This window comes from Mus pahari, chromosome 2, assembly GCF_900095145.1.
Source record: "Mus pahari chromosome 2, PAHARI_EIJ_v1.1, whole genome shotgun sequence".
Classification (NCBI taxonomy): domain Eukaryota; kingdom Metazoa; phylum Chordata; class Mammalia; order Rodentia; family Muridae; genus Mus; species Mus pahari.
The window spans coordinates 134655721-134682217 of NC_034591.1; the positions used below are offsets into that span (position 1 = coordinate 134655721).

At 44.5% G+C, this 26497-nt stretch overlaps 1 protein-coding gene across 2 annotated transcripts in view; it reads right to left on the minus strand.

Annotated features, from left to right (window-relative positions):
• Cacna1c (calcium voltage-gated channel subunit alpha1 C) overlaps positions 1-26497 on the minus strand; it is a 568982-nt gene that overhangs the window by 523285 nt on the left and 19200 nt on the right. Inside the window, exon 1 of one of the 2 annotated variants that reach the window (XM_029535124.1) lies at positions 16360-16831. The exons of the other annotated variant lie outside the window; for it this stretch is intronic. The gene's annotated coding sequence lies outside the window, so the exon portion shown is untranslated. Of the gene's footprint in view, positions 1-16359; positions 16832-26497 lie in introns of those variants that run through there. 2 annotated transcript variants of the gene reach the window in all.

Below are 26497 nucleotides of genomic sequence, written 5' to 3' on the forward strand. Positions count from 1 at the left end.
TTTTTTTTGGTTTTTTGAGACAGGGTTTCTCTGTATAGCCCTGGTTGTCCTGAAACTCACTCTGTAGACCAGGCTGGTCTCAAACTCAGAAATCTGCCTGCTTCTGCCTCTGCCTCCTGAGTGCTGGGATTAAAGGCATGCGCCACCACTCTCTGGCACTCTTCCTGTTTCTAAGTCACAACAGCTCGATCAATTCCTATCCTCTCAAGTACAGTGTAGCAGGACCTCGGGTCATGCCATGTGCACAGTTGTGTTGTAGTTTGTGTGTCTGTGAGTTTTGGGTAGGGAGAGATGTACTGGTTAGTCTTTTGACAACTTGACACGGGTCAGAGTTGTCTGGGAGAAAGAAAAACCTCAACTGAGAAAATGCCTTCATCAGATTGGCCGATAGGCAGGCCTGTGGGTCCTTTCTTTAATTGATTATTGGTGTGGCAGGGCCCAATTCACTGTGAGCAGTGCCACCTCTGGGCAATTGGTCCTGGGATGTATAAGAAAGTGGCTGAGCCAGCCAGTAAGCAGCGCCCCTTCATGGTCTCTTCTTCAGTTCTTGACATCATGCTTGTGCCCTGTGTGAGTTCCTGCCTAACTTCCCTCTATGATGGGCTGTGATAGGGATGTGCATACCAAGCACACTTTCTTACAAAAGTTGTTTATGATCATGGTGTTTATCACAGCAACAAAAAGTAAACTAGGAAAGAGGTACAGGAGTAGAGTAAGAAGGAAACCAAAAAAAAAAAAAAAAAAAAAAAATACTGAAAACTCCTGGACATTTCCCTGTGCTTCCCCCACAGTCCCTGAAAGTGAATTCCAAAAGGTTGGTGGTGGAGACAAAGTCACCAGTAAACAAAGAAAATATCTAATAATTCAAAAAAAAAAAAAAAAAAAAAAAAGCGGGCAGTGGTGGCACACACCTTTAATCCCAGCACTTGGGAAGCAAGGCAAAGGCAGGTGGATTTCTGAGTTCAAGGCCAGCCTGGTCTACAGAGTAAGTTCCAGGACAGCCAGGGCTACACAGAGAAACCCTGTCTCGAAAAACAAACAAACAAACAAACAAACAAAAAAGAAGAAGAAGAAGAGGAAGAAGGTGTCTTAGTCAGGGTTTCTATTCCTGCACAAACATCATAACCAAGAAGCAAGTTGGGGAGGAAAGGGTTTATTTGGCTTACATTTCCATACTGCTGTTGATCACTAAAGGATGCAGGACTGGAACTCAAGCAGGCCAGAAAGCAGGAGCTGATGCAGAAGCCATGGAGGGATTTTCTTTACTGGCTTGCTTCCTCTGGCTTGCTCAGCTTGCTCTCTTATAGAACCCAAGACTACCAGCCCAGGGATGGTCCCACCCACAAGGGGCCTTTCCCCCTTGATCACTAATTGAGAAAATACCTTACAGCTGGATCTCATGTAGGCATTTCCTCAACTAAAGCTCCTTTCTCTGTGATAACTCCAGCTGTGTCAAGTTGACACAAAATTAGCCAGTACAGAAGGAAACATAGGTGAGAGGAAAGAATACAGGAAGATTGTTGTCTCAAAGCTGTCTGACCAGCTCTTTTAGTTCCAAGAAAGCTATTACACTCAACAGACTGCTTTTGATAAAACACACACACACACACACACACACACACACACACACATACACATACATACATGCATGCACACACACACATGCACATATACACGTACATGCAGACACACATGCACACATGCACATGCAGACACATACTCACCCATATGCACAGACATACATACATATGCACACACATATGCATATATAAACATACACACACATGCACACATATGCACATACATATATCACACATATACACACATATATACATGCACACACATATGCACACACATGCATACACACACACACATGCACACACACACACAGGATCTCTACCTAAAAGGATGACTCTGTGTTCTAATGGGTTAGTAGAGTCTCACTGAAATTTAAGCCCACAGGCACACACAGGAGCAGTGGAAGCTATAGGCTGAGGGAGGAGACTGATCTGACCCTGAGTAAAACTACAAACACAGGGAGTTCCTCGATTCCCAGTGCTCAGTGAAGCTGCAGACAAGAGACCAGTGCTGACCCAGAGCAGCATCTGACACTCAGGTGAAGACTAAAGGCATACCTCTTGCCCTAAACAACAACGCCACAGAAAAAACTAACTCAACTCCACTGCAGCTTAGCCACCTCCTGAACATTGTAAATGCCTCCACTCAAAGAAGAAATGATTCTTGAACTTAAAAGTAAAAATAAAAAATATAAAAGAAAGAAAAGGAAAGGAAAGAACGAGAAAGAGAGAAGGAAAGAAAGACTCAACTAACAACTAGGTCCCGATGCACAAGTCGTAGCATAGAAGCAAAAAAATAAGAAAGTCCAAGATAACATGTCCTCCCAAAAATTATCAATCCCAGAGTAATGGCTCGTAATGAGAGCAAATTGGAAGAACTTCCAGATAAAGATTTTAAAACCATAATTACAATTATGTTCAAACAATGTAAAAATGTGAGCTCACAGCAAGAGCACAAACACCAAGAGCTCGATGAAATGGGGACATCAGTCCAAAGATGAAAAGAGAGCCTCTGAGGGGAACCTGACCCGAGATGCGCTGGAAGTGATGCTGGACTCCACAAACAAAACCACAGCTGTGCCAGGAAAAATGGACCATGTGGGAAAAGAGTAATGTGACTGGAACACAAGTTAGAGCAATTAGTAAAAAGTGTATGACGTCAGAACTCTGAGACACCATCCAAAGATCAGATCTTCACATTATGGGCATAGAAGGAGAAGACTGCCACACCAGGGGCATAGAATATATTTTCAATAAATCCTAGAAGAAAATTTCTCAAACCTAATGAAAGAGAGATATTATCCAGATACAAGAAGCACACAGAATACCAAATTCAGAGGACCAGGAGAGAAAATTCACCACAACAAATTATAGTTAAAACACCAAAAATGCAAGCTAAAGAATGGACATTGAAGAGAGAAAGGTCTTCTCACCTCTAAAGGCAATCCATGGAATAACATCTGACTGGTTTTTGGTTTTGGGGGTTTTGTTTTGTTTTTGGACAAAAACTTCTAAAGCCATATGGGTCTCGAAAGATATATTCCGAGCCCTGAAAGACCACAACTGTCAAACCAGCCTATTATAGCCAGCAAAACTATCTGTTAAAAATGGAAAGAGAAATAAAAATGTTCCATGATAAAAAAAAAATAAACTAAGGGAATTCATGGCCAGTAAGCCAGATCCATGGAAGGTAGTAGAAGCATAATTTTATCTGGAGACAAGGATAAACAGAACAAAGACGTCACAGAGATAAATAAACAATACTGGGATAACTAATGCCACAAAATCAATAAAGTAACAGGAATCAGTATTTATCTTTCAATAATTACTCTGAATACTAATGGACTCCTCAAGGATGAGGGAGGGTTGAGTGGAAAGGGGTTGGAGGAAGAGCTAAGAGAAAGGGTTGTTAACACTAAAGATATTTGCAAAAGTCTATATAGAACTTACTAGTTTATATGGGGATAGCCTACACAGAGGATAATGTTCCTCTTAGAACCCGCAGGTTAACGAACAAAACCCTAAGTGCTAGGTGTGGGGTATATACACCCCACTCAAATGTTAGTAAGGAATGTCCTGGGGTCTCCAAAGGCAATACAGGATATTGCTATTGCTTTTTGTTGCCCACAATAACTCAATTGTAAGATTCAATTACTGATGATGCCACACACTTTATCACAGAACATGGAGAAATCAAGTTGGTAATGACCAGAAAGCTTAATCTAAAATAGTTAACATTCATTGCACTAACTGTTGTGGGGGGGGGGGATAGCAGGAAGCAGTCATGAACAATTTGACCTACCTGATGTAAGACGATATACCATAGGTGCAGTAGTGGCATGAATGTTATGTAGGTAGTAACCAACTGCTTTCTGATTGGACTTAAGGCCCACCTACCACAGAAGGAAATGCATACCTAGGACTGTAAATCTGGCTAAGAACCCATTGTTTGGGGAGCTCATAGGCTCTATGGAAGGCCCAACTGCTATTATTTTGCTAAACAGACCTTGTATCAAACTGCCCTCTAAATTTATATCTCTGTACTCATACATGAAGGCAGGTCTCGGACCTCATGAAAGAAGTATCTCTTTGCAATGCATAGCAGAAACTCAATACAGAGAATAAGTGTCTGTGAAATGATCCGCTGTAAGTTGGACATCTATATCACAACACCGCCAAAGTTCAGGGACCATTACAGGAGATGGAGATAGAAAGATTGTAAGAGCCAGAGGTTGGCAAGAACCAAAGTGAAATGGTGTCTTCAGGATATGACAAGACTGATGGGCTCATAGCAGCTGTGGTTTCCTGCACAAGACCCATACAAGATCAAGCCAGTAAAAATTCCATCACAGAGAAGGAATGGGCTCATGACACCCTCACACTTCTATCTGAGGAGCTCTTGGTAGTTGATAGCTTCTAGGGAGGGAGAATCAGTTTTCTTTAATGGTGTGGCCCTTAGTACATCAACTATACCACAGAGGACGGCCCCTACATGGCCCCGAAGTCAACAGTCAATGTTGAGATGTGTCGCTGGTCAAAGGGCCAAGAATAAGAGATGGAATGCTCAGACGTAAGTGAGACGCCTTTCTCAACTCCTCTTCCCCACCACCATCGTGGTATAAAGAACATTCTGGGAGAGGAGACAAAAAAAAAAAAAAAAAAGATCCAAATGGTGGAAAGAAAGCTGTGAAGTGTAAACTTCTAGTGTTGTCAGGGCTACTGCACTCAGGAATCCACGCGGGCTGGAATTACCATCATTCAACCTGCACAAGATTGAGACAGCCAAAATTCCAGCATAGATGGAGGAGGTGCTCTTTAGGCCCTGCCCCTTATTGAGGAGTTATTGGCAGTTGATACCTGCTGGAGGAGGAAGAATCATTCCTGTTGTTGGTGTTTTTTTTTTTTTTAATGTACATCCACTGGTAAGTTTTTCATGCTCCAGTAGATGCCAATATCCATACACATATACACATCACTAATTAGACTTAGTGGGTTATAGTAAAATATGACAGCTTGGGGGAGGACAATGTTGAAAGTGAAAGCAATGCTAGGTGGATATGCTTATGTTTTATTGCATGCATATATAAACTACTCAAGAATAAAGAGAAATAGAGCCAGGCGTGGTGGCACATGCCTTTCATCCCAGCACTTGGGAGGCAGAGGCAGGCAGATTTCTGAGTTCGAGGCCAGCCTGGTCTACAGAGTGAGTTCCAGGACAGCCAGGGCTACACAGAGAAACCCTGTCTCGAAAAAAGAAAAAAAAAGAAGAAGAAGAAAAGAAAAAAAGAAAAAAAGAATAAAGAGAAATAATATTTAAAAAGAAATGAAGAAATGTCTGGGAGTGAGGGAAGCATACCTCTAGGTATGTCCGTGTTGAATTTCTCGAGATTAGTAGCTCATAAGAACCCTGAATTGTCTAGCCAGTGCATTGCTTCTGGAAAGCCACCATCACAAGGAGGTAGGTAAAGGGGCAAGATGGAGGAAGGGCATTACCAGAGGCCTGTCCCTGCGGGTTCACATATCTTCCTGTGCCCTTCTGGTATCCTTCTCTTTGTTTCCCATCTATCAAGAAGAGAATAACAGGTCTAGCAACGTGGCTCAGTAGGTAACGGTGCTTGTTACCAAGCCTGAATTCATGAATTCTGACCTTAGGACTCACATGGTAGAAGAAGGGAACTAAGTCATCTAAATTACTTTCTGACTTACAACCTACACACACACACACACACACACACACACACACACTTTTAAAATGCAATTTTAAAGTGAACAGTAGCCTCCAGCACACAGACCTGCTGCTATTGGTGATGCACCACGTGGAACCAAGCCTATCTTTTCTGAATCCTCTGAAATTATGAATTTTTATGTCAGAAAAAGAATGTGGATCTTGATGGGAGGGGAGATGGGGAGAAACTGGGAAGAGTTCAGAGAAGGAAAGTCATAATTACAATGCATTGTATGAAATTACAATGTATTATATTGTATGTTCTGCCAGACACTTAGTCCTGGAGACAAGAAAAACTAAATGTTTAGAAACAACACAGATTTCAACAATAGCATCTCCAAACTCTGGGATCGATCGATCTAGTGGAGCATAATCAGGCGCTAGAGTGATCCTTCTCTGCTGGCATCCTGGTAAGAAACAGTTCTGTTGTGCATTCCTACACCAAGCGGAGAATCCTGCCCTGTCTCAGGAGAGCCATGTCTGCATTGGAATCAGTGCTCTCCCCCGTTACACATCCAGAGGACCGAGGCCGTTTTGCTGTAACCCAATGCCACGCTTTTGAACAATTATTTCAAGACTGGGTTGGGTCAGAGGTACTGTAACCTCCAGCTAACTCTGAAATACCATGCGGATTTCTGTCAGTGACAGCAGACCTGGGCACTAGAATTCTATTGCCTTATGTTGCCGTGTGCAAGAGATTAACATTCCTCGCCAGCCTGTCCAACAAGAAGGTCTTTCTCCTCTCTCCCTTTAAGGAGCTTGAGGAGGTAAGACTATACCACAACTGACAGATTACCGTATCTCATGATGGGATGGGTCACTGGCAGACCTGAATCTGTTCCTGCCTACGGCATGGCCCAGGGCTCTTGGCCCTTCAGCTGATAGAACTTTGCCCAGGATGAACAAGTGCCCTGCCCATAAACAAAGCTACAAATGCTGTGTGCTGCAAGCCCTGGCTCTCAGGACACACATACCAGAATTTTTAGAACTAGCAGGAAAGGGGTTAACTGCTTTGAGCACCCTCTTGCTTCCTGAGAGAGCCTTTCCCTAGCATGACTGCCTCCCATCAGCACCTGGGATCATGCTGACCTAATCCCTGCTGTCTGCAGGGCCACATAATGCCTCTAGGGCCTGCTTTCTTGGAGCAGACAGGACACAAAAGGATTGCCTGATAATGACTGGTAGCATCACTATCCACCAATATTTGTTCTTCAAAAGTCTGGAGACAGAGAACACAAAAATCTAACCAGCTATTCTTATGTCCTCTGGAACTGGAGGCGGGGCAGCACCTTTAAAACATGCCATCATTATCCTACCAACCAGCTAACTGCAACGGGACTTCTGAAAGACCTGGAGTAGAGCACCCTGTCGCTCGCTGTCAGCTCTCCCATGCAGCTCCATTGTCTCCACCAGGACTGCACGTCATCACGGATTTCTACATAGCCCAGCACTGTTCCTGCCACAACGTGTTTGGCTGCACACAACCACAGGGCAGCACTTTAAATTGAGAACTCACAGCTTTGGGAGCTAGAAGAGCCCTTGAGAGCCATCCTAACTCCATCCTGTTTACCAACAAAGAAAACAAACTCCAACGGATGTTCAAATGAATGACTCCTGAGACAGCCAAATTAAAAACAGAGTCTGCCTCCTCCCCTAAAACCTAAGATCCATAGTGTTCCCCACCCCAAGAAAAAAGGGCTTAAATCACAGCCAAGGAGATTTAGAATGGGGATGAAGAACTCGCTGGCAATAAAGATGATTAAATACTAGAACAGACAGCCATAGGGAATTTTGAAATCTTCCTCCCTGGAGACCTGTTAAAATAGGACAGTTAACCATCTGTCTGAGATGATTTAAGTACAGTCCTGCCTCGGAGGTAGGAAAGCAAGGAGCCAATTCGCTCACCTGCCACATGCTGGCTTCTATAATCACACCTGGGTGTAGATGCATATGCTATGGGGATCCCAGGTTAAATCTGGTTGCGTCCCCACTAGAGCTCAGCTGAATCCATTCTGGTGAGAAGGAAGAAGGCCACAGAGCTCGGTTTGGCTGAGATCGGAAGGTACCTGCAATGGGGAACTCTGCACTGGGCCTACTGGTAGAGGGAAAGGAATCGGATGTAAATGTCTATTTCTCACCGGCCAGGGACCTCTTGTAACACCTTGCTTCCCAACCCCTAGCATGTGACAACAGACTGCAGCTATTGTGGGCAGATTCAAGAACTCTACTAAACATAGGCACACTGTATCTTGCTTCAGTGTTCAATGACAAAGCTTAGCACAAAGTAGGAGTCAAAAAACAGCTTCCCCCGTCTATTTTTTAAATTCAGAACATCTCCGACCAAGTGAAAAATTTCAGAGAAAGCTCATCCTCAGGACTTTAAAGCTGGACACTAGAGCAACAAGGGACAGACACTAGCACCCTAGACTGGGCAGAGGAAAACTCTGCCCCCTAGGGCAAGTAGGTCTCCATCCACCACCAGGGGGAGCACCCACCAAGAGGACCATGTTTCCTCTCCTAGTTAGCACATAGAATAATGAGTTTCATAATGACATTTTCATTCACATACATCACTGTACCCTGACCATACTTGCCTTCTGTCCTCTGTCTCTCCTCCAGTTCTTCCCGCTGAAATCAGAATCCCTTCACTTTCACGACCTCTCTAAATTTAAAATATCCCTCTTCCCCTTCCTACCCTCTCTCTTGGGCCCTTTCCTTCCCCCTCACAGTTCTCAAAATTCCTCCTCAGAGTCCACTGCACTTTCCTGTCATATGCATGTGTGCATATGCGTATATGTGCATTTAAATATGTGTCTTAGCGTATGACAAACATGATATTTGTCTGAGTCTGGCCTGTTTCCCTTAGCATGATGATCTCCAGCTTTAGCCACTAGGAAGATCCCTCCATGCTCCTTTGCTAGTTCCTAAATCTCCTTTCCCATAAAGTTGGATGAAGTTGTCCACATTCTATACCTTGCAAATTTTTATGCACAGAATTTAAAACTCCTATCTATGTGGCTCTCTGCTTTGATAGTCAAAGCTTCCTCCCCAGGCCCAGCACTCAGGGTGGAATCCAGGATCTGGTCCATGCTAGGCAAGCATTCTACCACTGTGCTATGTCCTAGCAGCAGCCATGGATTCTTTGAGGATAGGGACGGTCATCAGACATTGCAGAAACTGACTCACTTGGAAAATACTTGTTGATAAGTGGGTAGATGAATGGGTGAGTGCAAGACTATGGACTTGAATAAAACTAGGAAACGCTATTTCCCGACTAATCAGAAGCTGGCCCAGTGAACCACACTGACCCCACTGTGCTTGTTTGTTTGGGGGTTTACCTTGAAGGAATGAAAAAATAGAGGATCATTACAGTATGCGTATGTACTCTACAATACAGTATACTATAACATACTACGTCAGCTTTCTCTGCTGTCCTCATCTTGTCCCCAGGCCTGGCCTTTCCACCTTTATTTAGATGTTGACAGCAGTTCACGCATTGCTCCGCCCAAGTTTTTCCTGTGGTTTTCATTGGCTCTCTTGCATCACACACAGGAAGTGTTCCTTCTCTTCCAGATACCAGGGAGACACAGAAGGATCACAGCCTTGGATGTGAACCTTAACTTTGTCACTTACAAGATATGTGGGCTTGGACAAGTCGTGAAGCCTGTCCCTGCCTCGGCACCATCATCCATGCAACAAGAATCCAGCTGCGAACAGGTTGAGCTCGACAAGCCCTGGGAGGCCCTGCTCACACATCCCTCAGGATCCTCTCAGTGGAGGACGGGGTGCCCAACCATATCAAGTAGCAAGACTCCCTCAAAGGGCATGTGGGCACGTTACCATACCAGACGAGTGCTCCTGGCCAGGGCCATGGAGTTTTCAGAAACGATATCACCCACACCTACAGCTTCAACCCAGCTTGATGAGGCTGGGAAAGTGGCTCTGTTGGTAACCTGCCTGCAGCAGCAGCAGCATGAGCCCCTAGATCCCTAAACACCTACACAGAAGCTGGGATTGGGTCTGTAAGTATAGCATGAGGAGGCAGAAATGGGAGCATCCCCTGGGATCGCTGCGCAGCCAGTCTAGCCTGAGATCGCGGCACGGCCAGTCTAGCCTGAGATCGCGGTGCGGCCAGTCTAGCCTGAGATCGGCGCAGTCAGTCTAGTCAGTAATCATCCAGGTTCAGCAGGAGACCCTGTCTCAAAATAGTGGAGAGCAATCCAGGAAGAAATCCAATGTCAACCTCTGACCTTCATATATACACATATTCTTCATACACAAGTATGTACATACATTACACTCAAGAACACATGCACACACACATATGCACACATACACACAAAAAAAATAGAAATAGGAAGAAGAGAATCCGCTGATCAGGCTGGTAAACCTTCCTTATTCACCAAAAAGGCACCCCAAAGAGATCTAAGCCCTTGTGGGTGTACTTTTTAGAATGAGAGATTCTCCCTTCCTGACTTGTATTATTTCCAACACAGGGGCTTTAGAAATTGTTCAATCAGACCGAATTCTATAAATATTTCTGATATGAAAAGCCACATTCACATCATCTACTTCAAAATCCAGGCCCGAGATGGCAGCATCACCTCAGAGAAACTGTGGTACAGTTATTTACACCAGTCCCCGGTGTTCTGAGCCACTCGTCCATAACTCAGAGGACGAGACAAGGTCGCTAATAAACACTACTGAACTGTGTCTCGGGTTCTGCATAAAAATATTGCAGCCCCAATGAACACCAAACAAGTGTAATGGATTGGTTTAATTCACGTCCGAGCACCCACAAACACAGTCTCCTGACAACATTGCTGCTTCCAGCCAGCTTTTACACCTGTCAGTCATTCTGAAACATCGACGGTCCTCACTCCAACTTCAGTGACAGTGAGAGGCGATGGAAGCAAAAGCAGACGCTAATTTCATCCTCAAATCTTTCTGTTAAGAGCAAAAGAGGCCGTTCTTAACATGCTCATCTTAAAGCATGCAGATGAGCCTCCAGGCTGTCTATGCCAGACTCCCTGGGTCACTCAAAAAGCAGTGGGTGGCAGGGAAATTACTGCTCAGGCAAGTGCGTGTCTTTGGCACTGGGGCTGACATACCATACTGCTGTGTGCACGTGTGTAAAATCTAAAAGGGAACTAACATAAGCAGAGATGGAGGGGTGCTCCCCAGGTTACACCCAGAACAGTTTCTGTGATTCAAGCTGGCAGTTCCTACCGAGGTCACCTGGGTCAGCCCTGCTTAGCTTGGTAGCTTGAGGAGTTTCAAGTGGGAGCACGTGGTCACATCATTCCTTCCAAGTCACACATAGATACACATGAGGACACACACATACTACACCACATACATGCCACACCATATTCCTTACATGTTACACATTCATGCATACAACATACTCACCCCACATATTGTACACAGAACACACATGCCACACACATACATACAACATGCATACTACACACACACATTACATACCACACATACCATATGCACATAAAGATAACATATGCACACATCACACACAAATACTGGATGCAAAACACACACATACTACACAAGCATATATGTGTGTTATTTACCACACACATTGCATGCAGACCTCCCCCAGACACATACACACACACAGAGTATACTACATTTTTGTCCCTATATGGAGAGAGGGCACAGATGATCATCACATGTTCATAGGTGGGTTGAACAAAAACAGCTCCTGCTGCTCTCACTCCTGTAAAGCAGCTGTTCCTGCAGAAGCTGGGATTCTCCAAGCATCTTGAAAAAGACTCTGCAGAATCTGGAGAACTCTTTACAAAAACTTGCAAATCAAAAGTCTTCAGAAGAAGCTAGCGAGCTATTTACTCCAAAACTGGCATCACATATTTCTCTCTGTATACTGAAATCTACTGATGCACTGATCTTTCTGTATACTGAAATCTACTGATGCACTCTCAGAACCAGGCCGCCATCTCAGTCATAAATGCCTCTGGACTCCCTGAGACTATACTACTGGTCATAAGGAAGTCTTCCCTGGAAGAAATTAGACATCCCATTGTTGGGAGCATTTTCTTGGTATTTCTGGCTAAGGAGACTCAGAGATGGTCGTGGGCAGATGAACAGCAGGCCTCTGTGTCCTTTTGTCACAGCTCACAAGCAATATCTCGGGAGCAACTCACATTGGGTATGCTCTGGGAAGGTCTAGGGCCACTGTTGTCCTTCCTCAGAGATGGGCCGTATATGAGGAGCTTAGATTCCCTCAAACACAAAGAAAAAATATAAAATCCAGGAAGAGAGGACAAAGTGGACCTTTGCCTTATGATCTAATGTGGTTTTAGAGTCCCCATTCTGTTGCTGGCTCTCCAGCTTCCATTGCCTTCCCCTGGTCTCTACCTGCTTGGTTCTTTCTGCCTCAGTGAGGTTACCCGAGTGTAAGTCTGTCCCCACCACATTGGTCAGCCCTTCAACCCTGTGGATGATAACCAAGTACCTCTGGTCACCAGGTGCCTGGTTGAGGTCCTGACCCTTCTATGCAACTCTGCCCTTCTGGGACCTATGCCTGGACTCTAGAAAGATGAGCACAAATAAACCCACCAGCAAGACAGACTCCTTTCACTAGAGCCACAGAGCCAGGTCACAGGCTCTGTATGTAAGCCAACTGTGGCCCCAGCAGGCCCCATGTGTAGAAACCAGGAATCGTAGCTTCCCAGTGAGGGTCAGAAGGTCAACACGTCTGATAAGTGTGGCTTAGAAATATGCTGTGGACAAAATTATCCATGAAGTGTTCCATTTATGAGAGTAAGAAAAATTTAAACACACACATACACAGAGAGACTATGCTGCAAAGACGCTGTCTTGTATTCCCTTAACAGATGTAAATGTGAAAAAATTGAGTGCAGCTGATTCTTAGGAAGAATGCTGGGATTCCTCAGTGTTATAGACAAGCTACAAAAGGACTGTTGGGTCTGGTTCATGCCAGTGTTACCAGTTTTAAATATGTCCTCTCCCATCCAGGCATCCATCTTTAGCTTCAAAGATTCTCCCCACTAACAAAAGAGATTCTTCAAAAACCAGGTATCTTTTTTTTTCCCTTTGGTTTTTCGATACAGGGTTTCTCTGTATAGCCCTGGCTATCCTGGAACTCACTTTGTAGACCAGGCTGGCCTCAAACTCAGAAATCTGCCTGCCTCTGCCTCCCGAGTACTGGGATTAAAGGTGTGCGCCACCACGCCCGGCACACCAGGTATCTTTTGACAGGCAGTCTTCCAGCCCCTGGTATCTCTTCTGTCTCAGGATGTAGACACAGATGTGTGTAAGTAGACTCTCAGAAACAATAGGTGACCAACCTGAGATACTGAGGACAGGTTTATGATAGGACCTGGAGTCCTATCAATATTATTACTCCCTTCCAAGCCTGAAGTTGGGGACGAAGAGGAGCCAGAAACATTACAACAGAATCCAATTAGAACCAGGGTATTGTTGCTGTTGTTGTTGTTGTTGTTGTTTATAATGATGGTGATGGTGATGATGATGATGATGATGGTGATGGTGATGAAGATGATGATGATGATGGGGTTTTTGTTTGTTTGATTTTTTTTATTATTATTATTTTTTAAGACATGGTTTGTGTAGCCCTGGCTGTCCTGTAACTAACTCTCTATATAGACCAGGCTAGCCATGAACTCAGAAAAATCTTTCTTGTTCTGAGTGATAGGATTAAAGTTGTGCAACACTATGCCAGGCCCTTCAAGAAGTGGCACACGATGAAGAATAACAAAACTCAACACAAAGCCACCAAAAGGATGGAGTGCATCACCGTTTTCACTCCAAGTAGAGAAGACATCACTCAACCTCCACCAAAGAGGCTTCTTCTTGCAGTAGATGGGAACAACACCGAGATCCACACCTGGACACTGTGCGGAGAGCAGGAAACTTTGGAGCACTCAGTCTTCAGTAGGATGTCTTCATGCAAACTTGTGGTTCTGCATTCTCCCTGGCTGCCCAGCTGTTGGAACTCTGCCAGGGAGATGAAACACGGGATGATACTTACCCTATGCCAACACTGACGATGAGTGTCGGGCTTGTGGAAAGTGCCAATACATCGCATGGGTGGGAAAATGCAGCCTAAAATGGGGAATTCAGCCTGGGTGAGGAACAACGAAGGCTAAGACCAGAGCTGGGGTTCCCTGACTCCTGGGCATCCAGACACCACTGGAAATTGTGACGGGGAGCAGGGAACAGAGGGGGCCCCAGAGCCTGTGATGAGGCCTCAGTGTATTTTTGTGGACTTCTTGTTTCATATTGTTTTGTTTGGGCTTTTTTTTTGTCCTGTTGGTGTTTTGTTTGTTTTGATTTTTGTATTTGTGCTATTATTTTTATTTCTATTTTGTTCTTTGTTTTGAAAGAAAGTGGGTGAAAAAAAGAACATTAAGTTGGGTGGTGGAGAGTGGGGAGGATCTAGGAGGAATTGAAGGAGAGGAAAACATCAACAAAATTTATCGCATGGAATGTTTTTTCAATAAAGTGTTGTGGGTTTTTTTTGAAGTGGAGGGGGCAGGATGCAAGACTCCCTCCCTGGTGGAAGGCTTCCCAAGTTGCTGTCCTGCATTCCCTGGAACACTGGAACACAGTTGAAAACACTTGACTGTTCAGTCAGATACTCTGAGAATCCTTTTAAAAATAAAACCTTTAAATTCCAATGGTGCTTCTGTGGCATCTTTTAAACCAGGAAAGATCAGCCCTGTCCATCGCTTTACCCATAAAAACTTGGCAGATTGGTAGATTTAAGCAGTTGAGGTGAGGTTCTAGGTAGAATGCATAGGTCCCCCTCTGAGGACAAGGGGCAGTGTTCAATATACAAACCTTCCCAGGCCTTGTCACCCCTCCTACCTGCTCAGGCAACAAGCCCACCTGGGCCTTCTTTGGAGACAGGCTGTGCCGCTTTCCGTATCTCTAAAGTTATTGTGCTAGCTAGTTCAGCACAAACATGTTTGCTCACAGCAAGACAGTACCAAAGGATGCTTCACAAAACTTGGTGCTGGTGCCTCCCATGGTCTCCACAGTTACATATGGCCCATGGGTAACCGAGATGAGGAGCATCGGGAGCACGGGACAGGTTAGTTTGTCTGATTACTCTAGAGAGAATAGTCTCCAGTTTCAATGTCCACACATTCAAGCCCGCCTGTTCCTCTCCTCTCACTCCGCAGGCGTTTCTACCCTGAAGTTACCGCAGTGCTGGAGAAGGTTACACAATTGCCATGATGCAATGCTCTGGGCAGAGGGATACTCATAACTCAGGCAAAGACAAACAGGAATATATTAATAGCAGCCTGAACATAAAGAAAATTTATTTTCAGTATCTGGAAGCTGAGAGGATCAGTAAATAGACTGTTAAGCTGTTAGGAACTAAAGCAAAGTAGCTAGCCACATGGAGGGACAGAGAAAGGCAGAGAGAAAGAGAGAGAAGAAAGACTGATTGGCAGCATCTGAACCAATTAAACCAAAATCAATGATGTAGTCTGGACAGGTCAGGCAAGAAGGGAAGTACATTCTTCCAAGCCCCCTTGTCTGTCCTTTGGGTGGTGTGTACCATACAAGAGAATAACACTTTCTCACTACAAGAAGACTACACCAGGAAGTATTGTCCTTCTTATTATTATCTACCCCCATTGTTTATATTGCTGGTCCATAAACAGCAATAAACAACACAGATAACATATCAGTCTTAATGAAATACTACACTGTCCCTTCCTTGGAGAAATGACAAGAGACTGTTGGAAAGTCACCCTTTTAAACCAAAAGCAAAGCATCCTTGGAAAGGCTGGTTCTCTTAAGATATAGCAGAATGTGCGTCTGGACTGTGTTTTTCCAGGACCCTAAAGTATCCCCCACACGCTGGTAAGAAGCTACTGCCCACCAACCAGCCTGACCGGCACAGCACAAGCATTCAACTCCCACAGTAAGCTCTCATGGGGGTCTGAATAAGGAGCCTGCAAAGGAATCGTCACCTACTCTTATGGATTTGCATGAAAAACAAAATGTTCACCCAAGTATACATATATTTCCATGCGAAGTTTAAAAATCAGCCAGAGCTTGATCATACCAAGTGGGATACAGCCTTGGTGGTGTCTGTGGCTGTTACTCATTCCGGTCCCCTCCTCAGCTCTCATCCTCGGATGCTGTCAACATCCCACAGGAACTGTGTTCTAACCTGTCTTCATGCTTGGCTCTCAACCTCCATCACTCCAAATCTAGTATCAACCTTCTAAAACAATAGGGGGGCTCTTGAAAGACCCTGCGAGCTCCCTGCCACCTAGAGGACAATCCAAAGCTCTATCCGAGCCTAGTTTTATACCAACCTACTTTCTAGTCTCACTTGTTCATCCTCTTCTTTCATCTCCCCTTCCGAACACCAACACTGACACTCCACCATCCCCCTCCTTCGCCAGACTATTGGATGGTTATTCTGCATTCATCTGCAGCCAGCAACCTCCCCCACCATCTGTGTCTTATAGGCCAACAAAAAAGCCAGGATCCTCTGTGAGGTTTCCCTACCTCCCCAAGCAGTTGATTAATCCTGGGAAGGGTTGTGCATCCACAGTCATGGGAAAAGCATGTGTCTTCCCTATGTTTTCCCTTCTCCTGGGCAGGAAGTGAAAGTGTGCTCTGTGCACAGGACAGTGCCTCCCACAGCAAAGGTGACTGATAAAGGCATAGGTCAAATAGTCAGACATTTATAACCTGAACCCAACAAACTCAAAGCTGAGTGTTGGGCAATGGAGATAAGGAGTCAACAGGAGGTATCACGTTTCTGGAAGGTTTGCAGCCAAGCTTCGCTTGGGGTGGTGAGAGTCAGAAAAGCATCTGAGTCATACATCACAAGCTGGAACAGCATTCCAGAAAGATAAAACAAAGGAAAGTGGCATAGCTCAACACTTGGAGCTCTGGAGGCAGAAAGCAAAACAGAAACACTTTGGGAGACTAATAGCTGACTGGTTCCAACAAGAAGCTCCACTGCTCCATCCTGCAGATGGCAGGGAGTACGGGACCATTGTCCCTGCATTCACATGCACAGCCTCTGTGCCACTTGTTGTGTTGGTCAAACTCTCCATTACTGTGACAAGCACATGAGGAGACAAGTTAAGAGGAAGAAACATTTATTCTAGGGGAGGCTTTAGCCAGTGGTCCTCCAGCCCTGTCACTTTGGCCCTAAGGCGAGGCATAGCAGCAGCATGCACAGAGGGGGCCAGTCACTACCTGATGGTCAGGAACCAGAGACAGAACACCTGGACTCGCAGGCTTCTTCCTTATGCTTCATGAGGGACCCTGCCTATGGGAAGGTACCTCCTACATTTAAGGCTAGCCTTCCCACCCCACCCTCCCAGTTAATCCTCTCTGGAAGGTACTCAAAAGTACTCTCCCCTGCCAAAGTGTGTTTTACTCATTGCCTAAACTCTTCTCAGTCCAATGAAGTTGTCAGTCAAGATCAACCTTCATAAATCTGCCCTTTGGCAACTCAACACCTCAATACAACTCCTTATACCATACGTCATCCTCCAAGTAAAGACAATGACTAAGTCATAATTTTGCATGATGTGACCATGATGGGTACAAGCAATAAGTGTACAACTTCCATCTCCAGAAGTCTCAGCAGGTTTAGTAGTGTTCAAAAATCCAAATCTAAAGCGTCTTGAGACGCAGAGCAAACTCTTAACTATGAATCTCTTTTTTTTTTTTAAAAAAAAGGAAAATCACAAAACAGTTCATATACTGCCAAGTCAATGACACTAAAGAAACATTGCCACACCAAAAGAGACGAATAGGAAAATAGTAAGGAAAGATTAGACCAACTCAAGACCCAAACCCAGCAAGGCAATCAGTAAACCCTGTAGCTCCACCAAGACACATGTTGGCCTTGTACCAGCACCAAAGAACTAGGTGTCCTCCACCCTGTGTGGCCTTGTCACTTGCAGCCCACATGCCTTACTCCTGACCAGACTCTGCTCAGCAGCTACAGTCTTCCTCAGCTCATACGCCTTGCTCTCAGCATCTCTAATCCCCTGCAGTTACTTCTAGTTGCTGAGATAAAACACTGTGACCAAAAGCAGTTTATGGAATACGAGTATTATTATTTGGCTTATGGCTCCAGAGGGAGAGTCCATAACAGGAGGGGAGGCTTGACAGCAGATTGCCAGAGCAGGAAGCTGACAGATCACATCTGCAATCGAGGTCAAAACGTGGAGAGAGCATACTGGGAATGGGGAAGGCTATAAATGCCCAAAGCTGGCTCCTGGTGATGGACTTCCTCCTGCCAGGCTCCGCGTCCTAAACATCCAGTAGCCTTCCCAACAGCACTGTCAACTGGGGACCAAGTGTCAAATACCAGAGCCTATGAGGGTAATTTTCCCTTAAAACCACCACAGTTTTCAACTCTAACATAGGCCCTATCCTCATAGCTTCACACATCTGCTCTCTTGGGGGCTGCCTGCAAGAATTCTAACCCTGCCACACATTTTCAGACACTTCCCCCACCCAGGCCTTCTAAGTAGAACCCTCCATGACCCTGTAACTCTTGTGTTCTTCATGTCTACAAAGCTAGCATCACATGGATGATGCTATCAACTATTCAGGGAGCTCTTGGGCTGTTAGCCTCAGACCAGGACTGCATCATTGGCCTCCCTTGCTTGGAGCTTCTAGTTTCTTATATTGAGAAGCTAACAGATTCTTTGGCTCCCCAGCATGTGAGGTATCTATATTGTATTATCCAGCTTTTAATTATGTAAGCCAATTTAATAAACAGAGAGAGAGAGAGAGAGAGAGAGAGAGAGAGAGAGAGAGAGAGAGAGAGAGAGAGAGAGAGAGACTGTTCCTCTGGAGGACCCTAACTAACACACTTGCTGACCAGATGTTGGCTTGGGATGGGAAAGGAGATCAGCTGGCGCTGCCTCGGCTCTGCTGAGATACCTCTCTTAAATCAGTTTCTCCAGATGGTGCAAGAAACACGGAACCGTGGATCAGGTTTCTATGTGGTTGATGGTCAGTTTTCCTTTCTGAATCTAAATAAGAAACAATTACTCCTATCAAAGTAGATCTCCCTCTTTTTGAAACAGCCACAGAACAAAAACCATGCAGGGAATACAGGTTAGAGGGTATGGTTTAGATATGGAATATTCAGCATAATCCTTTTGGGCAATGCTAGATGCTTTAAGAGAGCAAGGAGGCATTTTCAGGTCTCTGGGGATATGACCTTGAAAGCACTGATGGCACCCTAACCCCTTCCTCTTCACTTTCTCACCATGAGAGCATGTTCTACCTCATACTCCAGCCACGACGTGCTGTCACAAAGCAATGGGATCAATTGATAGGCGATCAATTGATCACAAACTAGAACCTCAAAATGGTGAGCCCAGTGTTCTCTACTGATTATCTCAGGCAGGCAGTTGTCGATAGCAACGAACAGCTGACTAGTCAGCCCACGATCACAGCAGCTGAGTGTCTCCCACTTCTAAGGATGTCGTGGACAGCTGCCTGGACAGAGGCGGCTCCACGGGTAAGTGAACGTTGGGAGATCGGCCACGTGCACTTTCCTCACAATGAGCCTCCCCGTGCCTGGATAGGCCACTTATCACTCTGACATAGTGCTCACAATGTAGTCAATTAAAAGATCTCAACAAATACACCCTGATTGATTGAGAGCCTGTTTCCTTTGAGCCAAGAGAAGGAAACCTGAACTGAGCATCTCTCCAGTCCCTGCCACAAAACCTCGAAAACTTCTGTGCTGGGTACCAAGAAAAGGCCTTAGCCATCGCCTACTCTGACCTCTTCATCCACTCTGGAAAGATCGACCAGGCTAGAAACCAAGGTTTCCTGCCCCTTCCCAGTGCTCTCTCTCCCAAATACCCACCTGCCACTCTGACAGAATCTGTAATCAAGATGACACCTAGCCAGCAGTAGTAGTGACAAGGACTGGGGTTGTAAAGAAGGGCTGGGTGGACGTGTGCCTTGTCAGCCTTGGGCAGAGTACACTGACCAAACTGAGTCTACAGGGGTGCCTAGAAGCTGGGTACCCTACAGAGAGAGAGACAGACAGACAGACAGACAGACAGACAGACAGCGAGAGTCAGAGAGATAGAGAGAGGAAGGAGAGAGAAGGGGACAGACAGACAGACAGACAGACAGACAGACAGACAGACAGACAGACAGAGAGATAGAGGAAGGAGAGAGAAGATGGAGAGACAGACAGACACAGAAACAGAAACAGACATAGACAGACAGACAGAGACAGACAGAGACAGAGAGAGGAAGGAGAGGAGGGGGAGAGTGAGGGAGAGGAAGAAAAGAAGGAAAGAAAGAAGAGAGGAGGAGTGAGGGAGGGAGGAGATGTAGAGACCCCTCCTGGGAAGATCTTAAACTCTAATTCCTACTCTGTGTCCATACATTTCATTTTACAGGAGACATGGTGTTAAAGAAATAGAAAGTGACAAAAAGAAAGAAAGAAAGAAAGAAAGAAAGAAAGAAAGAAAGAAAGAAAGAAAGAAAGAAAGAAAGAAAGAAAGAAAGAAAGAAAGAAAGAAAAGAAAAAAAAAAAGCAAAGCCATGAAAGTCTTGCTGCAGGAACTGAGCCTGTCTCCAGCATGGAGCTGAGGATACAGGGAAGGAAATACTTGCTGCGCCATGCTTCAACCCTGCAGCCCCCATCCCAAGATTTCCTCGGTGTTAGGAGTAGGAGCCACTGAATGAGGCGTGGGTTTGAAAGATGACTCAGACATACATTAACCTGCAGAACACTAGGCACAGTGCACTGCCAAGAGAGGGGCTATTCATCAGCCTGATCGCTTTCTTCTTTCTTTTCCACAGTAGACCAAGAACAGGTAATAATTTTGAGTCTCGGTACAAAATGAAACTTCAAGACTCCTTGTTCAAAATATACTAAACATTTCCAGACTGGGGTGTCGGGGTGTGAACCCCATGTGAAGCCCTTCTTAGAGGGGCTGTACAAGCTGCAAGCACAGGGTAGCCCCTACCTTCCAGGGCATCCTCTTTTTATGCTAGGTAAAATGGATGTTTTATTTTTAGGTACTCGCTATGCGCTGAATGTGTTCCCAAAAATTGATGCATTGGAAAGTTAATCCTCCAAATGTGCCGGTGGAGTGCCTAGGTCTTGAAAGTGACACCCCCTGGTAGACTAAGGTCACAGTGAGAAAGGATGTAGCGAAGCTTTGCACTCTCTTGACTTAGTACCTTCTGAGATGTGATGGCACCTACTGTACCCACCCCAGCCTATGGCACCATAATGTTGGACTTCTTGGCTTCCAGGACTGTAAGAATAAATTTAAATTATTTGTAAACTACCTAGTCTTGTACCTACCTACAATTATATTGTAGCAGTACAAAACAGCCAGAAGATGAACCTGCCTGTACACAAGTCCAGACTGCTATAAGTACAAGGTCTCCAAGTGACCCTGAAGTGACCCTGAGCAACATAGAAGCGCTCTGATCCGCATCGTGCACAACTATGGTATAGAAATGATGACATAGAAAATGTATACAAGTTGCACTGGGTGGCACAGGCATAGACTCTCAGCAGAGGAAGCTAGGGCAGGAGAATCACATTTTTAAGGTCTATCTGGGCTACAGTGTGAGTTCAAGGTCAATTTGGTCTTTTCATGTTTTAAAACCTTCACAATAACTAAAATTCTACCTTAACTTTTTTATTAGATATTTTCTTTACTTACATTTCAAATGCTATCCCAAAAGTTCCCTATATCCTCCCCACTCCCCTGCTCCCCTACCCACCCACTCCCACTTCTTGGCCCTGGCCTTCCCCTGTGCTGGGTCATATAAAGTTTGCAAGACCAAGGGGCNTCTCTTCCCAATGANGGCCGATTAGGCCATCTTCTGCTACATATGCAGCTAGAGACACGAGCTCAGGGGGTACTGGTTAGTTCATATTGTTGTTCCACCTACAGGGTTGCAGCCCCCTTCAGTAGAAAAAGCAAGGCCTGTGCAAGTAGCTGAGTCTTAGCACTACATGCCTTAGTTTCAATCATCAATACTGAAAAATAAATGTACACAAAGCCACTGACATGAAGCACATAAAATCAGCCTTACCGGTTGTTATATTAGCTAGTGTGGATAAAGAAATGTCCCGGAAGCCTGTCGGTGACCAGTAAACAAGGTCTCATAGATGACCTGGCCCCAGAGACTGCTCTGCCAAAAGCTTGGGTAGGACCCAAGAACTCGCTCCTGGCCAGAGTAGAAATTACTAGTTGGCAAATTGAGGTTCCACAACGGGCAAGAATTTTCTGTTGTGCCATCTGTGGAAAGAAGCTAATGAGTTCTCCATTCCCAAGGGCATCCAAGGAGGCTGAGCCACCACCTTGTCAATATGCAGAGCAAATTTATGTATTAGGCAGATGGCTCTCAAGTCTTTTCCCACCCTGAGACTCTATAGATTCTGTGTAGTTTCAGGGCTTCTATTCTGTAGCTACAGTGACTAATTTTATTCCTTCCATGGCCCTCCACCAAATCAGCCTTCTGTCTTCCCTCCTTTCCTGCTCCACCACTCCACTACAGCCAAGCATAGATCCAGTCTCAGGAAGCCCGAGGTTTTTCTTCTCCTGTCGCACCCTGTGCGACAGCAGCAGTCCACCTGTGCCTGGTGCTCAAACCTTCTTCTCTCATCCTCACCTCAGGAAACCTAGTCTGCTTAGCAGATTCATTAAGGAAGGAGCTCACACTGTGGTATAGTGCAGAACAGACAACCCTGGCACCTGTGGCAGCCCCTATGGCACGCGTGTGACCCTGGGTGTTTAACCTCCCTGGGTTTTATTGGTGTAGCAGCTGAAAGATCTGGATAATGTCAGTGGGTGATTTATGGAGTTATTCTAAGGACATTTGCTGGTGGGGTTCTAGACTTGCATTTTGTTTGTCTTTTAGTAGTGTGTGTTTGGGGGGGGTAATTGGGGGCTCTGAACAAAACCTACTCCCTTTATGCTGTGTCCAACACTATTGTGAAGCTTGCTCCCCATGTTTGCATCACAATGCTTCTTGGTAAACAACGGGAAGAGAACTGTGCAACAGTGTGGCTTCTCTCTGCAGAGAGTGTAAGGAGTGTAAGGAGTAGGGTGCAAACAAGCATATATGGTAAATAATAAACACATTTAAGGTACATATTTCCTATCAAATAATATTTAGCACATCATGAGTACTATACACTAGTCTGTGAGAAAACCAAGTGAATTTCTCTGACCTCCAGCCTGCATGGCCTCTGTTTTTCCCTTTCCTGTGCCCACCATTCCATTCCATACCACCCAAAGCCTTGGAAGACACACACACAGTGACTAGAGAATCACCCAGTTTGGCTTCTGATTCCCACCCCCAGAAGTGGGTCACTAGGGGCCAGCCTTGTCATTTTCTATCCTGATCCACTTCCTGTTCATTTTCTGCTCCTACTGGAGATGCCATGTGACCAGATGCTCTCTCACTCCCAAGGCCATGCCTTCCCCATCTTGGTGGAATGCATCCCCTCTAACTGTAAGCCAGAGTAAATCCTTCCTTCCTTCCATCGCTTGTCAGGTTTTTGTCGTTGCAGCAACAGACAAACAACTACCATACCCCAACATTACGGTGAGGGGAAATCTCTATTGTTTTACTAAGATAGTTCTGTTTCAACATAAATTTTAGTGCTATATTTTAAAAGTCACACTTACCATATAGTAAGTTCAATTGTCTGCCAATCAGTCCAACTAAACTATTTTCTTCTCTAATCAGTTAAATCATGCTCAATATAGAAACAAGGTCTATAACATCAGTCCCTGATGTGTGCAATGCCTATGTTTGGTGCTATCTGGGGTATATCCTTCAACTTGAGCCTAGCTGACTCCCTGCCCCCCCCCCCAGCATCCTTCTCCTAGCAGTGATGTGCTGGCATCAGCTTATACTAGCTTGTGAGAGAACACTTAAATTTTCAGAACTTCTGTGAACCAGAAGAAAAATGAAATTATACCAACTTAAAATCAATTGATTTACTTCAGGAATATAAGATAGAACTACTCAAAATTTCATCACTTGCTATTTTACTGCATCTTAGCATCACTCTGTTCTCGGAAGTACTTATATCTTTTGTATCTATAGTTGGTTAAATCATGCTGTGTTGCTGCAAATGTCTTCCACGCTTATTGATGAACACACTAGCATTGTGAGATCAAGTAATAGTAAGGATAGTTACAAGGGCAGCAAACTTGGGCCATTACACTTACCACTAACCCTGACTACCAACACTGAGATTCACAGAGCCCATATGAAGGAGAGAGAGAACCAGTTTCTGAAAGCTACCCTCTGATCTCCACTCACATGCTGTGCTGAGTGTGTGTTTCATCCTCCTACACGCATACATATATAATGAATATAAAGCCCAGCTTTCTTAGGTTGCCTGGCTACCTGGTTCCTTGTGCCCCAAGGCCACTAGGCTTCTGATCAGTTTCTCCAGAACCTTACCTTTCTGTACCACTAACCCACCTGGATCCTTGGTATTTTGTATCCCCTTATATCCAGATAGGGCCTTCCCCTTTCCACTCCATAGGTCAGGAAGTACCTCCATGATTTCACTTCCCTGGTCTGCCAATCACATGCCCCTATGCCACCAGCTAGGGTCCACTCCTTCCTACACCATAGGCTGCCCAGATCTTCATGAGCATCCCATCTTACTGCACCATGAGTTAGGTTTTACTCCTTCCCATCTGTGATGGTTTGAACATGTTTGGCCCAGGGAGTGACACTATTAGAGGGTGTGGCCCTGTTGGAGTAGGTGTGGCCCTATTGGAGTAAGTATGTCACTGTGGCTTTAAGACCCTCACCTTAGCTGCCTGGGAGTCAGAATTCTGCTAGCAGCTTTCAGATGCAGATGGAGAATTCCCAGCTCCTCCTCTGCACCATGCCTGCCTGGATGCTGCCATGTTCTTGCCTTGATGATAATGGACTGAACCTCTGAACCTGTAAGCCAGCCCCAATTAAATGTTGTCCATTTAAGAGTTGCCTTGGTCATGATGTCTGTTCACAGAAGTAAAACCCTAACTAAGACACCATCCCACAGGGTATTTAACTCCTTGGGAAGTTCCTCATTCTCATTCCTCATTCTGCTAAAGTAACCTGAAGTGGAAATTTCTGTGTTTTTTGTTGTTGTTGCTGTTGTTTGTTTTGTTTTGTTTTGTTTTGAGATTCACTGTGTCATGTTTTGCTGGAAATTTTCTTATGAGAGGATGTTTTGCTGAGAACAGACACATGGTGTTTTTCTGGAAGCTGCCTGGAAAAAGAGCTTGTGATGTTTTGCTAGAGTGGATGCTTGAGAGAACACAAGATGTTTGGAAAGGGTATAAATATAACCCAACAGGCAGTAGACAACACTGTGTGGTATTGGTTCACCTTGCCACTCTTTGCTGATCATCGTCATGACTTAAAGATCATTGTCATGAATTAAAGAACTTATGGCAGTGTTCCATTGGCTTCTTGCTGCTTCCTTGGACTTGGGCCAATTGACAGTCTCAAGGTTTCCTCTGGAGTGAATTGCCATTGCTGGTTTCTGAATGGTGTTTGCAAGTGGATCTAGCTGCTGCTACTGATTTGTGTGAACTGAACTACTGATATCTTGACAATGCAGATTGGATTGGCTCCAAAGAACTAATTCTAAAAAGGCCAACATCTTCATTTCCTCTACTAACCTTTCCTTTCCACTACCTCTGGTGGGTGGTAGACTAGAAGGGAGGTTAAAACATTTAAGTACCCTTATTAAACTAGGTTTTGAAAACTATAAACATACAGTAACTCCTGTTCCTCACTATTCCCTAGGCCTTCCAACTCCAAACATGACTTTCAGGAATCTTATACTCCTAAACTTCAGTTGACCAAAGCCTATTTGAGGTAGTGTATCCAGGTGGAAAAAGTCATCTGGTGGCAGAGAACAGGACAAACAAGTGGTGTGCAATCCTGTGACATGACTATTATCACAAATAGTAGTTGATTATTAAAAGGAGTCTAAGGATAGAACTCACATCCCTCAAATATCAATCTTACAAGGAAAAACAATGTTTCAACCCTCTTACAACTTTTCCTCCTGAAAAAGTTATATATTATATATAACTACTGTAAAGGAAGAAAGAAAGAGAGAGAGAAAGAAAGGAAGAAAGAAACAAAGAAACAAAGAAAGAGAAAAAAACAAAGAGAAGGAAGAAAGAATTAAAGAAAAGATAACAGAAAAACTACACTCAACTACTCAATATAGTCAAGTCCTAGCATAGGAAGAAAAAAAAAACCAGCTTAAAAAGTCACAACAACCTAGCCCCTTCAAAAATGTCTAATCCTATATAGTCTTGGACCTCAATGAAAATGATCTGAAAGAAACTCTAGACCAAATTCATAAAAATTATTATAACTACATTCAAATAACTTGAATATACCTAAAGAGAACAACAAAAACAAAAAGCTGAATGAAATGGGGAAGTGAATCGAAGATGTGAAAGTAGAATCCAATAAAGAGACAGTACTAGTTAAAAAAAAAAAAAAAAAAAAAAAAAAAAAAAACCAAAATAAAATGAAACTTAAAATGAAAAACTCAGTAAATCAAAATAAAAATCTCAGTAGAAAACTTCATGAATGGAATAGATGGTGTGAAAACAGTATCTGATGGCAAAGCAGA